Source organism: Mesocricetus auratus, unplaced genomic scaffold, assembly GCF_017639785.1.
Source record: "Mesocricetus auratus isolate SY011 unplaced genomic scaffold, BCM_Maur_2.0 Super-Scaffold_100013, whole genome shotgun sequence".
NCBI classification, from domain to species: domain Eukaryota; kingdom Metazoa; phylum Chordata; class Mammalia; order Rodentia; family Cricetidae; genus Mesocricetus; species Mesocricetus auratus.
In genome coordinates, this window is record NW_024429196.1 from 44,554,111 (window position 1) to 44,569,137 (window position 15,027).

The window sequence follows — 15,027 nt, forward strand, 5'->3', positions numbered from 1 at the left end:
AGCTATTAAATATAGTTAATAGAATTTAGATTCAGAGAATTGTATTCAGTGTCTTTCTTCTGGGACAAAGTTGGAAATATCCTAAACACTTGAGGCACAAACCCAAGTGTCTTTAGAATTGTTCCTTTAAGAAACTAAAGAAGCCCTCAGAAAATGGAAAGATTGCCCATGCTCTTGGATAGGTATGATCAATGTAGTAAAAATGGCAATCCTGCCAAAAGCAATCTACAGATTCAATGCAATCCCCATTAAAATACCAGCGCAATTCTTCACAGACCTTGAAAGAACAATAATTAATTTTGTATGGAAAAACAAAAGACCCAGGATAGCCAAAACAACCCTGTTCAACAAGGCAACGTCTGGAGGCATCACCATCCCTGACCTCAAGCTGTATTATATAGATGTAGTCCTGAAAACAGCTTGTTATTGGCACAAAAAATAGACAAGTAGATGAATGGAATCGAACTGAACACCCCTGATATTAACCCATACATGTATGAACATCTGATCTTTGACAAAGAAGCTAAAAATGTACAATGGAAAAAAGAAAGCATCTTTAACAAATGGTGCTGCCATAACTGGATGCTGGCATGTAGAAGAATGCAGATAGATCCATGTCTATCACCATGTACAAAACTTAAATCGAAATGGATCAAAGACCTCAACATAAATCCAGCCACACTGAACCTCTTAGAAAAGAAAGTGGGTGGTACCCTTGAACAAATTGTTACAGGAGACAGCTTCCTGAACATAACACCAGTAGCACAGACAGTGAGGTTAACAAATAATAAATGGGACCTACTGAAACTGAGAAGCTTCTGTAAGGCAAAGGAAACAGTCAGCAAGACAAAAAGACAGCCCACAGAATGGGAAAAGATATTCACTAACCCCACATCTGACAGAGGGCTGATCTCCAAAATTTACAAAGACCTCAAGAAGCAAGTCTCCAAAACACCAAAGGATCCAATTAAAAAGTAGGCTACAAAACTAAATAGAAAATTCTCAATAGAGGAGTCTAAAATGGCTGAGAGGCACTTAAGAAAGCGCTCAACATCCTTAGCCATCCGGGAAATGCAAATCAAAACAACTCTGAGATACCATCTTACTCCTGTCAGAATGGCTAAAATCAAAACCAATAAGGACAATTTATGCTGGAGAGGTTGTGGTGAAAGGGGAACACTTCTCCACTGTTGGTGGGAGTGCCAACTTGTACAGCCACTTTGGAAATCAGTATGGAGATTCCTCAGAAAAATGGGAATAAACCTACCACAATACCCAGCAACTCCACTCTTAGGCATATATCCAAAAGATACACATTCATACAACAAGGACATCTGTTCCACTATGTTCATAGCAGCATTATTTGTAATAGCCAGAACCTGGAAACAACCTCAACCGAAGAGTGGATAGAGAAAATGTGGTACATTTACACAATGGAATACTATTCAGCAGGAAAAAAAACAATGGAATCCTAATATTTGCAGGCAAATGGATGACACTAGAAGAAACTATCCTGAGCTAGGTAACGCAGTCACAAAAAGAGAAACATGGCATGTGCTCTCTCATATATGGATTTTAGACATAGATCTGGGGAGTGCCAGCCTGAAATCCCATGACCAGAGAGTCTGGGAAACAGAACCTTCATTCAATGGCTGATGGAAGCAGAGGCAGACTCCCACGGCTAAGCACTGAGCTGAACTCAAGGAATCCAGTGACAGAGAGGGAGGACTGATGAGCAAAGGGGTTAAGACTGGGCTGGTTTAACCTCCAGAAACAGCTGACCTGACAAGGGTTAGTTCTTGAATCCCAGAGTGATGACTGAGAATCCAGCATGGGACTGATGAAGACCCCTTGAACGTGGGTGTCAGTGAGGAGGCCTAGGTAATCTATTGAGCCTTGGGTAGTAGATCAGTATTTATCCTGGGTGTACAAATGGACTTTGGACGCTCATCCAACAATGAGAGATGCACTCTCACCCTGGACTCTTGGGAGAGGGTCTAGGCCCTGCCCTGGATGAAATGACAGACTATGGACACCCCGATGGAGGGCCTCACCCTCCCTGAGAAAATGAGGGGATACTGAAGGCATTGATGGGAGGGCATTGGAGGAGGGGAGGGAAAGGGAGAGGGACCTGGAATTGATATGTGAAGCAACCTTGTTTCTAATTTAAATTTAAATTTAAAATAAAATTTAAAAACACATAAAGAAACAATAAAAAAGAATTGTTCCTTTAATATGGAAGAAGTGCTTGGTAGAGCAATCACTTCCTGTGTATCACCTTCCCTGAGAAAGGTGGTAGAGATCTGCACAACCAGATTGTACTACAGAGGATGGTGGAAAGGAAACTTTGCATAGAGATTACTGCTTTCAAAGAGGGCAAGCATCTCTGGCCTCTTTATGTAAACTTTTGGATCTATGTGATAATTTAGTATATCCCACAAGCTCACTTCATGACAGAAAAGAGAAGTAACTTACTGTGATGATGTTCTAGGATACTAAAATGCTTTGACTACATGGTAAGATTCAGAGGCTTAGCTATGGATGTGGGGATAGCTTAATCTTGCCTGCTGCCTACCAGAGTACAGTACTATTGTAATGGAAGCAACTTGGAATTTACAAACACATGGGCATGTAGGCTACCCAGCTCTTAAGGATTCATGACTATCATGATAAAGACTCAGAGATAACAATCAGTAGGTATAGCCTGATAGTCAGAGTTAATCAACACTGGACTGAAAGACAGGCTTCATTGCATCAAATCCCATGAACAAATGCTAAGTTTTCCTCGTGTCTGCCACATCCATCTCATATATGTATGAGTTTTGGCATCCTTGGACTTGGGGAAACTGTTAAGTTGTTGGGCACTCTGAGTGGGATAGATAAATTATTTCCCAGAGGAAAATAACAGGATTTTCTGTCAAACTACACATTTTTAAACTCAAAGAATTCAAAAAACAAAATTCTATGCCATGCATGGCTGTTAAACTTAGAATGAAACAGCATGATCTTCACAGATGTACATCTTAAAACGTCAGAGCGAAAAGTAAGGTGTGTGGCTCAGTGATAAAACACATGCCTAGTACATTTAGGTTCTTCACCATAAATATCTTCACCCTGAGATAAAATTTCTTATTTCATTGCTACTTCTTACTAATAGATTTTTTTGCTTGCTTCTTGGCAGGTGGAATTATGACAAATATTTCCATTCCAAAACTACTTCAACAGAACAACAAACTCTCAACTGATGTAAAATACAACAGTTGTAATTATTTTGTGATTTATAAATTTAGTGTTAATTAGCATTTTAATATGTATAATTACACTTTGTGTTTTACAAATTTAGCATACTGGACTATGCTTTATTCAAATGCATCCTTTAAGACATGATCAGTGCCTTTCAATAGGAGTTCCACAATATTCTCTAAATTCATTTAACAGCATACATGAGGATTGTTCTAGAATAACAGAAAAATGATTATTTTATCTGTTAAGTAAATACATTTTATACATTAGATATCTATCTACCAATGTATGTACAATTGACCATCTATTAATGGACTTAGGCGTCTTGGAAGCACAGAGTTCAGATTTGTAAATAATCTCCAAGGCTAAAAAGAGAAAAGAAACAAAAAAATTTTGGGCTCACTGTTGTACTTTATATAATAGAATTCCTATTTTAATTTGTTTATGGTGAATAACTGCGTGGGGACCATTTACCAGGAAGTAAAGAAAGATTTGTGTGAAAAATGCCGTTTTCTTCCTAGTCTAAAGTAGTATAATCCACTGTCAAATAAGGAATTTCTATTTGCATACAACAAAAGTAGTAACGTTATAAAATAATGTTGATGGTAAAAAAAATTCATAGTATTTTCAATTACTGATACTAATAGGCATTGAACTGCATTCCACATAAGTAAGTTTACAATGACTATTCAAATAGTGTTTCTTTCTCTGCACTCCACAAAAACATTTAAACATTAAAGAGTGTTCACAGGGTTGCATGACTAAAAAATTGAAAACTTTGGAACTAACACTGACTTGTGTAACTAAGGCCTCTCTACCACTCACCTACCATTATTCATCACATGCATGCATACTTGCCCCACAGGCTATTAAGCATTTGGCAGTGAAAAGTTTCCTTTCACAGAGAGCTAGCATTATGGGTGTAAGCCCCTTCTGTAATATCTGATATCAATAAATGAATAATTCACGATTCAGCATACTGAACTGAAAAACCTTATAGTTAGCCTCATGAACAAACTGTTTACCATAAACTTGAGAACAGTAGTCTTTTCCCTCTAAGCTCACTGTGCATTCTCAAGTTTCTCAACATTGCAATGCTCCAACCCTGCCTACAGTTGTTACAAGACTCTTGTCCTCTCCAAAACTGATGTAAACACTTTGGTCTCATAGACTTTTGTTTCCTGTCACAGCATTGTCATTGTATTTTGGAGTCATGTTACTGTTCCCTTCTAATGAAAGGGTCCAGAGAGTTTATCTCAAGAATCCCAAACCAACACAGAGTAGCAAAGCTTTTCAATCCTTTGTTACATGGATGAGCTAATTTTTTCTCTATGTCAGAAGTTCTTCTGCATTTCAAAAGACACTTACATGCCAGATGTACCATTTCCCAAAAGAAAAAAATTCTATTCAGAATTATAACAAAACTCTGAAACGTCCTGGAACTCAACTGTGTTAACTGAGCTTGCCTCAAACTCTCAGAAGTCCTCCTTTCTCTGCCTCCAGAGTGCTGAGATTAAAGTGTGTACCACCACTACTCAGCCTTCAAAAATATTTTCTAAAGTACTCTTTAACAAATCTTCTTGGGGCAAGCATTAACAACAGAAGTTGGTTATGAGACACAATTCCTAGAGCCCAGTAATGATGTGGATGTTTCCTGAGAACACAGAGGAAGCTCTGATTTATTCTGTGTTAAGGAAGGATCCAGGCTAACAATGTCAGGCTCTTGCTCCAAATAGGTCACCAAAGAAGTGGACTCAAAATAAGTGAGACCTCAGAGAAACTTTGATTGCTTACTTTAAAATGAGCTCTGTCCATTTGTAAGATGAAGGATTTCTGAGTGTTTAAAAAGTTCAATACACGATCTCTACACTGTTTTTCATTTAAGCTATTTGTTTTATAAGTTCTTGTATGTGTGCCATATTTACATAATTTCTACCCCATCACTTCTGCAATTCCACCTGCGCTCCCACTCCCTCTCAAACTCATGACCTCTTTATTACACACACACACATACACACACATACACACACACACACACACACACACACACGTGTACATATACAACCTACTAATTCCATTTAATGCTGCTCCTCTCTCTGTGTATCTGCTTCTCTCTGTGTCATACACTTACTATGTCTATCTCTCATCTCTGCCTCTGCATGTGTGTCTGGACATTGAGATTGGATAGCCTCTCAGGGAGTTTTCCCTTGAAGAAAAATAAATTCTCTCACCAACCATGTATGGTGGCCAACTCTTCACTTAGGGCTGGAGCTTTTATAGTTTCCCTTATCAGTGTTTACATTTAGGACTAGCTCTCATGGAAAGTAAGAGGGTTCTATGAGAATTGTCAAGGGAATAAACTGATTTTCAGACATCCTAAATTTATCTCAAAAGCAAGAAGTAGACTCAACACTTGTATAGGCAAAGCAGATAAAAATGAGGAGCTACAGCTGTGGTCTGCTAGCAAATAGAACACACTTGGATATGGGATCATGGAAGTGTCCCCTGCAGCTCCACATTCAATCAAATGGGCTCAAAGGAGACAGGATTTGATCCGGATGAAGTTGGGGTTTTAAAATTTCTCCTGGAGATTGATTTGCACTGGATTTGTTTAGGAAACTGAGGTATGAACTTCACTGTCTCTGGTAACCCTTGGGTTTATTTATTAATCTTTTTAACCTTTGATGCATACTTACCAATGAATGTGGGCAAATCAGGTATTGGTAGAGCAATCTATCATGTTTTACTCACAATAAACCAGTCTCTGATTAGATTGAATGTGAAATATCACTCACAGACACAAGTAATTGACATTCTGGCCGAGCTGGCCACAATTTTTGTTAGGTTGTGTAATCTTTTAGAGATGGATTCTTGATGGTTGAACTATTGGTATGTATGCAGTGTTGAGGGTATACCTATTCTGGGTTTCTCCAGAGCCCTTTTCTGGTTCTGTAGAGATGTGAGGAAGAAGAGGTATAAGGTCCTGATACCATGAACCAAGTTGTACCCAGCTGCTGTGCTTTCTTAGCCAAGACAAGACTCTATCCCCTGGACCACAGCAAATCCTTTCTTTATTTTTGTTGTTATTCTGTTTGGATAGTCAATAAAATGCCCAAAAAGGAATTATGGGGAGACAGTAAATCTGCTAGAGATTTGATCTTGTGCTTCTTCTGCCCCAGAAGATGATTTGGACACTGGACCTCTCTGTGATTAAAGATGCCATGGAGACTGTAGTACAGAATGCATAACCAGAACTTCTCTACCCCTGTTATCCTCAATGGAGCTAGGAAAGGTAGACTTCTCCCATCATCAGATTTCTTCATGGCATCTCATCCTTAGTTTCTAGGAACTCTCACCATTTCCTTTCATCCTTGTGGTGTATATCAAACTTCTTAGAGAAAAGATGCAGCACTACACTTCAAAATGGAATTTATTTGGGGATGCATAAAGTTGGCTGTACCTTATCAGTATTACATTTACCACATGAAAAGTTCCCCCTTTTCACTGCTTAGCCTCTCACAAAACCCCACGATGGCTTTTGGCTTTTTCTTAAAACAGAAGAGATTCTTCTGGTGGTGGTGGTGAACAACACTGTCACCAGTTTTCTCTGGGATGAACTTTAAATATATTTACTTAGTCAATTTGAACTTTTAACCCCTACCACACCCATTTAACAACTAACACAAGTCTCCATGAGTCACAGAAATGATATGCTCTAGTTTGACCAGTCAAACAGACCTAGCTGGTTGTGGAGCAGCCTCTGCCAAGCAACAGTGGTTAACAAAAGCATGCTGGTTTTTCCTTGGGCACAATGGACAGCTTATGAAGCAAGTAGTGCTCACTATGCATGTGCAGTGTAAGCCTGACAGTCTGCTTTGGCTTTAGTCTATGCTTATCCTGCAAGGCCTTTGTCTCTTCTTCAAAGATGAAGGATTCCTTCATTCTCCAAAATAATCTTGCTTGGCAGTTGTTTTGTTTGGGGAAGGGGGGGGGATGTGAGTCTTCCTTCTAAAATCTTTTTTTTCATGGATGGGTTTGTCTTTGTACAAAAAGGGAACTTCTCTCTTGAAGCTTTTCTCTTGGTGCTTTTGGTTCGGTGTTCTTGGAATTTTCAATATAGTGAAAGCTTTAAAGTTATACTTTTTGTGAGCCCAGGAGTGGTGGCACATTCCTTTAATCACAACACTTGGCGGGAGACAGAGATACATGGATCTCTGTGAATTTGAGGTCAGTCTGGTCTATACAGTAAGTCAGACTGCATAGTGAGAACCTGTCTCAAGAAGAAATAATGTGAAACATTTTTTAAAAATTAACATCTTCTAACACAATGAGGAACAGGGTCATTTCTAACCATGGTTGTTGTGGTTCTAAATGTCTTCTGTAAAACTGGGTCCATATATTTCCCTGAATGTGAGGACATTCTGCTATTACCTCACAAAACACGTTTTTTATGCCCAGGGTATATCCACAGTATCTCCAGTGTCACATATTTATATTCGGTCTCTGCAGTGCTTTTAGTGAGAATGTCTCACACAGGTTCAGATATTTGAACACTTGGTCCAAGTGGTGGTGCTTTTGGAGATGTTGTATTAAGTTTAGGAGATGGAGCTTTGTGGTAGATGTCATCTGTCCCTGGAGGTGTGCCTTGACTATTTACAGTCTCTGCCCTCTATGTTTGCTCTCTGATTCCTTCCTGTGGCTGAGATATGATCTGTAAGGTTCTTTTTCTTGCTACTGTGCCTGTCACTTGCTGCTAAGTCTCTCCACAATGATAGACACTTCTGCCTCTGGAGCTGGAAGTCCAAATACATTCAACCTTCCATGAGATGCTTCTGGCCATGGGGTTTTATCACAGAAACAGAAAATTAACAAGCACAATATCTGAATAACAACATCCCAGAGATCTTGAAAGATGTGGCCATTACTTTGACTTTGTTAGTATCTAACTGTAATAATACACCCACCTTGATTTCAAGCATATATTCCTCTGCTTGGTCCTCTGCATTGCTCATGTTCTGTACAGAATCTCTATGCTTGGTGTAGAGGGGTTTCCATGTAAACAGGTGTGCTAGTTTTCACACTCTTTGCTCGGTGTATAGGGGTTTCCATGTAAGTAGATGGGCTAGTTTTAACACTCTTTCTCTGGACTTTCACAACCAAATTGTGGGTTCTTTTTCTTATATATTCAGATGTTTGTGTGTTCTCTGAAGTAACAGATGTTTTATTTCTGATTACTTTAAATTTTATTTTTGTAAAATCTTTTAATTGTGTGTGTGTGTGTGTGTGTTTACACATGTGTGTGCAGGTGCTTGAGGTAGCTTAAAGAAGGTGTCAGACTCCCTGGAGCTGGAACAACGGGTAGTTGTGACCACTTGATGTGGGTTCTAGGAACTGAGCTTCTGTTCTAATGAAGAGCAAGAAACATTTCAACCACTGCACACTCTCTCCAGTTATGAAACTACATATTTTTTAAACTGCATGTTATATGTTGATTAAAATATAAATTATATCACTTCACTCTTCTCTTTCCTTCCTTGGTCCCCTATAATGACTCCACCCTCCTAATTATCCTAGCCTTCTCCATTTCTTCCCAAACTGATAGCCTCTTTTTAAAATTATCATTGTCACCCTTCACCCCACCCACCACCACAGAAATAGATAAATACAACCTGCTGAGTGGTTACATGTTGCTTATATGTATATGTGCAACATTTTTATTTTATTTTCTTTTTTTTTTTTAGTATTTACGAGACAGGGTTTCTCTGTATTGTTTTGGAGGCTGTCAGTCCAGCCCGGCCTCGAACTCACAGAGATCCGCCTGCCTCTGCCTCCCGAGTGCTGGGATTAAAGGCATGTGCCACCACCGCCTGGCAACATTTTTATTTTCTATTCATCCTTTGAAGGACATTAACGTTGTTTCCACTTCCTAGCAATTGGGAATAGAGTAACAATGAACATGACTGAGAAGGCATGAATAAGAAGGTCTGAATGAGAGGTCATGAAAAATTCACTGGGCAATAGCCCAGAGGAGAAAGTGGGAGGTCTGACTGTGTTGGCTGTGTGATTATATTGTGTTGTATAACCAATTAGGGCATTTTTCCATGGAAGAAACTAATTCTCCCTCTTTTGGTAGTCATTAGCCATGTGTTGCTCTTCTTTTAACTATATTTTTACATCTTTAAAATGTCCATTCTTAAAATCATATTATTTTTGTTAACACTTGCAACAGTATTGTTTTTTATTTCCTTTTGCTCCTGCTTTTTCCTTCCCCCAACTCATCCTGGATCCTCCCCTCTATCTGACCTACTCAGGTTTATGTTTTCCCTTCTCTTTCTGTCTTTAAAAATATACCACGAAATTAATATCTAAACAAACAAAAAAATGGAAAACACAAATTTCCCCCTAAGACATATAACAAAAACCTCTGGAATTTATTTTGTATTGGCTAACTACAGTTATACATGGGACCTTGATATACCTGGTGACTCTTCATTAGATAAAACAAAATTTTCCCTTTGATGGTGGGTGTAAATTACAGATAGCTTCTAGGTTAGGGATGGGAACCTGAGTTCACTTGCACAACTCAGTGCTGTAACCCTATGTAGCTCAGTGAGTTAATTTGTTCATCAATCCCATTGTGCCTAGAGGGCAATTTCTATGTTTTTCATTTTATGAATATATTCTTTTTTATATGCCAGGACTGTCTATTCCCATTGTAGGATATTTAACATATGAATATGTGCTTTAGGGAGATTCTCACTCTGTGGTTGTATAGTTACCACATTGATTCTCAGTTACATGATGGATGAGGAAAGAAAACGCTGTTGTTTTCCATGACAGAAGTTTGTGTATGATGTATTCTGTATCGATAATGAAGAGATTATAGTGAAAAGGACACACTAGCTATTGCATATCTAAATCTTATGGCATTATGGACAAGAAAGTTGTTAGAAAATTCTTGAAATGAAATGTAGGGGATCTGGAAGCCTTGCCTTGAAAGATATATCATTGGTTTTGAGGTTAGAGTCCATGGCTTCTGGGCCACTGTGTGCATTTCAGTTCCCAAAGAAACTGGTACACTCTCTCATTCGGGAACGCAATCAAGCTGCCTGTGTTTCTCTGTGTCCTCCAAAAGTCATCAATGCATAAAGAACCTTTGCTGGATAATTAGTCTTAAATAGTATTCTTGTGTGCCATGTATAGCTTGCATGTATCACTGTATCATGGCAACTACCATTGTATTGATCCTAGCAATGTCCATTGTATTCTAATTCTGTAAGGATATAAAAAGCCTGATTGCTTGCAATAAACTTATCACAGCCTCAGTCTTGCTGTTATCCCTCCAACATGATCTGGTTAAGTTTAATTTCTCATCTGCCATATAAAATAACCTTGGCACTCAGTAAGTGCTGGCACTTACAGTGAGGTACATAAAAATTTAATAAGAAACCCATCCAGTAGTGCTGTCTATGAGGCATGGTTCATTCAGAATGAGTAGATTATATCTTGTAAACACATATTCACTACTGTACAATACACTTGTACTGTAAAATTCACTTCTTGCAACATTGTGCATGATGCATATCAGAGTGATTAAATTATGCTTCCAATCCACAATGAAAGTTTTGTATCATCAATATTTCTCTGACAACAAGCATTCTATTTTATAAGCCCATATTTCCTCTGGCTCATTATAGATTTGTAAGTGTTATGGGCAAATCCTTTGGTATATTTCTTTAATTCCATTACACAGAAGGAAGAAAGTAAAAAAGTATTCATTCAATTTGAGAAAATTGTATCTGAGGATCTGTTATCTAGACTAAAGAGATTTATTTTCCAAGCACCTACTCCCCAGTACAGTCAAATGCACTGTTTCAAGAAGACAAAGTTGTAAAGATATATCATTCTTTCAGTCTATGAGACCATCAAGAAAGTGAGTAACCCAATTTAAAAATAGAATATAAAAGTAAACAGAGTTCTCAAAAGATTAAACACAAATGACTGAGAAATGCTTTTATAAATGTTTAACAGCTTTAACCCTCAGGAAATACAAATTAAAATTTCTTTGAGATTTCATCAAATTAAAGTTAGAATGCCCAAAATTAATAAAACATTATATGCTGGCAGGGATGTTGGGAAAGAGGAAGATTTAACATTCCAGATGGGAGTACAAACTGTACATCAACTGTGGAAATCAGTGTGAAGGATCCTCAAAAACTTAAAATAGATGTACCACAAGAATCAGCTATACCACTCCTGGTGATACACCCGAAGTACTTTGTTTCTTACTACAGAGATACTTGCTCATTATATTTCTTGATACTCTATTCATATTAGCCAGAAATTGGAGACAATCTAGATAACCATCAACTGAAGAATGGATAATAAAAATGTGACACATTTATGCAATGAAATTTACTAAAGAAAATTTTTCAGTTAAAAGCATACCTTAAAATTGAGGCACCAGCCTAAGTGAAGTAACCCAGGCCCAGAAAAAAAAATCACATTTTCACTTATGTGTAGGCTTTAACTTTTAAGTGTTAGATATATGTGTTTTAGAATATTCACAGAGGTTAGGGAACTAGTGATAAACTGGGGAGGGCAGAACTCTCCATGGAAGGAAAAATAGAATATAATCTTATGAAGGAATAAAGGGAAAACTAGGAGCATTAAGTGGGGAATGGATTGGAAAGACAAAAGTAGAGGAAGGGATATTGGAAAGGAAAGATGACTAACACAAAAGGCCTTTAGAAAAAGCTATATGAAACCTACTACTGTAGAAGCTACCTAAGTAAATACTTATATAAAAGGAATTTAAATGAAGTTACCATATAGTTGAGGGGACAAAGCCACAAATAATAGGACCTTACTTATTACCAAATTAAACTCCCAAAACAAAGAATGAGTTACATCATTTTAAGTCATTGGGCAAAGTGTTCCTAAAGACACTCACTCCAAATATTACAAGCTACTGCCAATTCTATGGTTTACTCTCCACAACCTAGTGTTAAGTTCCTGTTGCTGAAGACATGATATACTTATGTCATAGAACATAGAGAAATTGAACTGTTTCTCAACTAGATGCTTCAAACCTACTGACTAACAGGCATAATGCTGAAAGGTATATATACACTACCAGTGTAGAAAAGTAAACAGTCTCACCCATCCATGATCTCTATAAGCTACAATAGCAACCTGTCTGCAGGATATACACACTGGTACAACTGTAACCTGTAGTCTTCCTGCCCGACGCCTAGGTCCTGTTGCTGCTTTCAGCCCCAAAATAACACACAGGACACCACATTAATTATGAAGCTGTTGACCATTTGCTTGATTTCTTATCAGCGAGCTCTAACTTGGTTATTAACCCATAATTACTAATATATATTTCTATAAGGACTTATCTTTCCAAGGACGCAGCCTCATGCGTCCTTTCCCTGAGATCACATGGCGACGACTTTCTTCACTACATTTTCCAGAATCCCCTAGACTCCTCGTCTCACCTATCTTGTTTCCCTGTTGACCAACAGTGTTTTATTAAAACCAATTACAGAATGACATCTCACACTATACAACAGTGGCATAAATGTTATCAGTCACATCTTGATTATATTTAAAGCTCATTCCATGAGATAAACCTGTATTTTACATTATTAAAGATGCCAAGGACCTGAGTCTAGATATTCCATAGACTATAGGGAAAACTTTACTACAATAATTCTGCTAAAAACAATCAGCTCAGTTCTAAATTGATATTTAATTTTGTTTACATATATGTCCAATTTTATCTATATATTTGCTTCCGTAATTTGGGGATTAGTTCACTGCTTTTCTAAGATTCGATGCACAGTTTATTTTTTAAATCTCCCTTGCTTTTACATTTAGACATTGATTTTGCAAAATTCATCTTTGAAGTTGTTTGTTTAATCAAACAGGTTATACTATAGTATATGTTTTCATTTCAATTGATCCTAGGATTATTCTTGTTTCTTGTCTTATTTCTTCAATGACTCATTTATCAAGCAAAAATATTTTGTTTAATGTTAATGTTTATAAATTTCCTAAAGTTTTTTTTGTTTTTTAGTTTCATTAAATGTTATATAATAAGTATCTTTTTATTTATTTTTAAATTTAAATTTAGATTAGAAACGAGGCTGCTTCACAAATCAGTTCCAGGTCCCTCTCTGTTTCCCTCCTCTCCTTCCGTGCCCTCCCCCGAATCCCCCCAATATCCCCTCATTTCCCCAGGGAGGGTGAGGCCCTCCATGGGGGTGTCCATAGTCTGTCATTTCATCCAGGGCAGGGCCTAGACCCTTCCCCAAGAGTTCAGGGTGAGAGTGCATATCACATTGTTGGATGGGAGTCCAAAGTCCATGTGTATAATCGGGATAAATACTGATCTACTGCCCAAGGCTCAATAGATTACCTAGGCCTCCTCACTGACACCCACATTTAGGGGTCTTGAGCAGTCCCATGCTGGATTCCCAGGCATCCTCCTGGGATTCAAGAGCTAACCCTTGTCAGGTCAGCTATTTCTGGGGGTTAAACCAGCCCAGTCTTAATCCCTTTGGTCATCAGTCCTCCCTCTCTGTTACTGGCTTTCTTGAGTTCAGCTCAGTGCTTAGCCATGAGAGTGTGCCTCTTCTTCCATCAGCCACTGAATGAAGGTTCTGTTTCCCAGACTCTCTGGCCATAGGATTTTAGGCTGGCACTCCCCAGATCTATGTCTAAAATCCATATATGAGAGAGTACATGCCATGTTTCTCTTTTTGTGACTGGATTACCTCACTCAGGATGGTTTCTTCTAGTGTCATCCATTTGCCTGCAAATAACAGGATTCCATTGCTTTTTCTGCTGAATAGTACTCCATTGTGTAAATGTACCACATTTTCTCTATTCACTCTTCGCTTGAGGGGCATCTAGGTTGCTTCCAAGTTCAGCTATTACAAATAATGCTGCTATGAACATAGTGGAACAGACATCCTTGTTGTATGAATGGTCATCTTTTGGTTATATACCTAAGAGTGGAGTTGCTGGGTCTTGTGGTAGGTTTATTCCCATTTTTCTGAGGAATCTCCATACTGATTTCCAAAGTGGCTAAAAAGTTGGCACTCCCACCAGCAATGGAGGAGTATTCCCCTTTTACCACATCCTCTCCAGCATAAATTGTCTTTGGTGTTTTTGATTTTAGCCATTCTGACAGGAGTGAGATGGTATCTCAGAGTTGTTTTGATTTACATTTCCCTAATGGCTAAGGGTGTTAAGGGCTTTAAGTGCCTCTCAGCCATTTTAAACTCCTCTATTGAAAATTCTCTATTTAGTTCTGCAGCCCACTTTTTAATTGGATCCTTTGGTGTTTTGGAGACTTGCTTCTTGAGTTTTTTGTAAATTTTGGAGATCAACCCTCTGTCAGATGTGGGGTTAGTGAATATCTTTTCCCATTCTGTGGGCTGCCTTTTTGTCTTGCTGACTGTGTCCTTTGCCTTACAGAAGCTCCTCATTTCAGGAGGTCCAATTTATTATTTGTTAACCTCACTGTCTGTGCTACTGGTGTTATGTTCAGGAAGCTGTCTCCTGTACCAATTCGTTCAAGGGTACCACCCACTTTCTTTTCTAAGAGGTCCAGTGTGGCTGGATTTATGTTGAGGTCTTTGATCCATTTGGACTTAAGTTTTGTGCATGGCAATAAAAATAGATCTATCTGCAGTCTTCTACATGCCAGCATCCAGTTATGCCAACACCATTTGTTGAAGATGCTTTCTTTATTCCATTGTATATTTTTAG

At 38.2% G+C, this 15,027-nt stretch overlaps 1 protein-coding gene across 7 annotated transcripts in view; it reads left to right on the forward strand.

The window, feature by feature from the left end:
- The window catches only part of LOC101837037 (olfactory receptor 2W1), a 64,023-nt gene that overhangs the window by 18,980 nt on the left and 30,016 nt on the right, over window positions 1-15,027 (forward strand). For 2 of the 7 annotated variants that reach the window (XR_005880786.1, XR_005880790.1), the window contains one exon: window positions 3,182-3,342. The exons of the other annotated variants lie outside the window; for them this stretch is intronic. The gene's annotated coding sequence lies outside the window, so the exon portion shown is untranslated. Of the gene's footprint in view, window positions 1-3,181; window positions 3,343-15,027 lie in introns of those variants that run through there. 7 annotated transcript variants of the gene reach the window in all.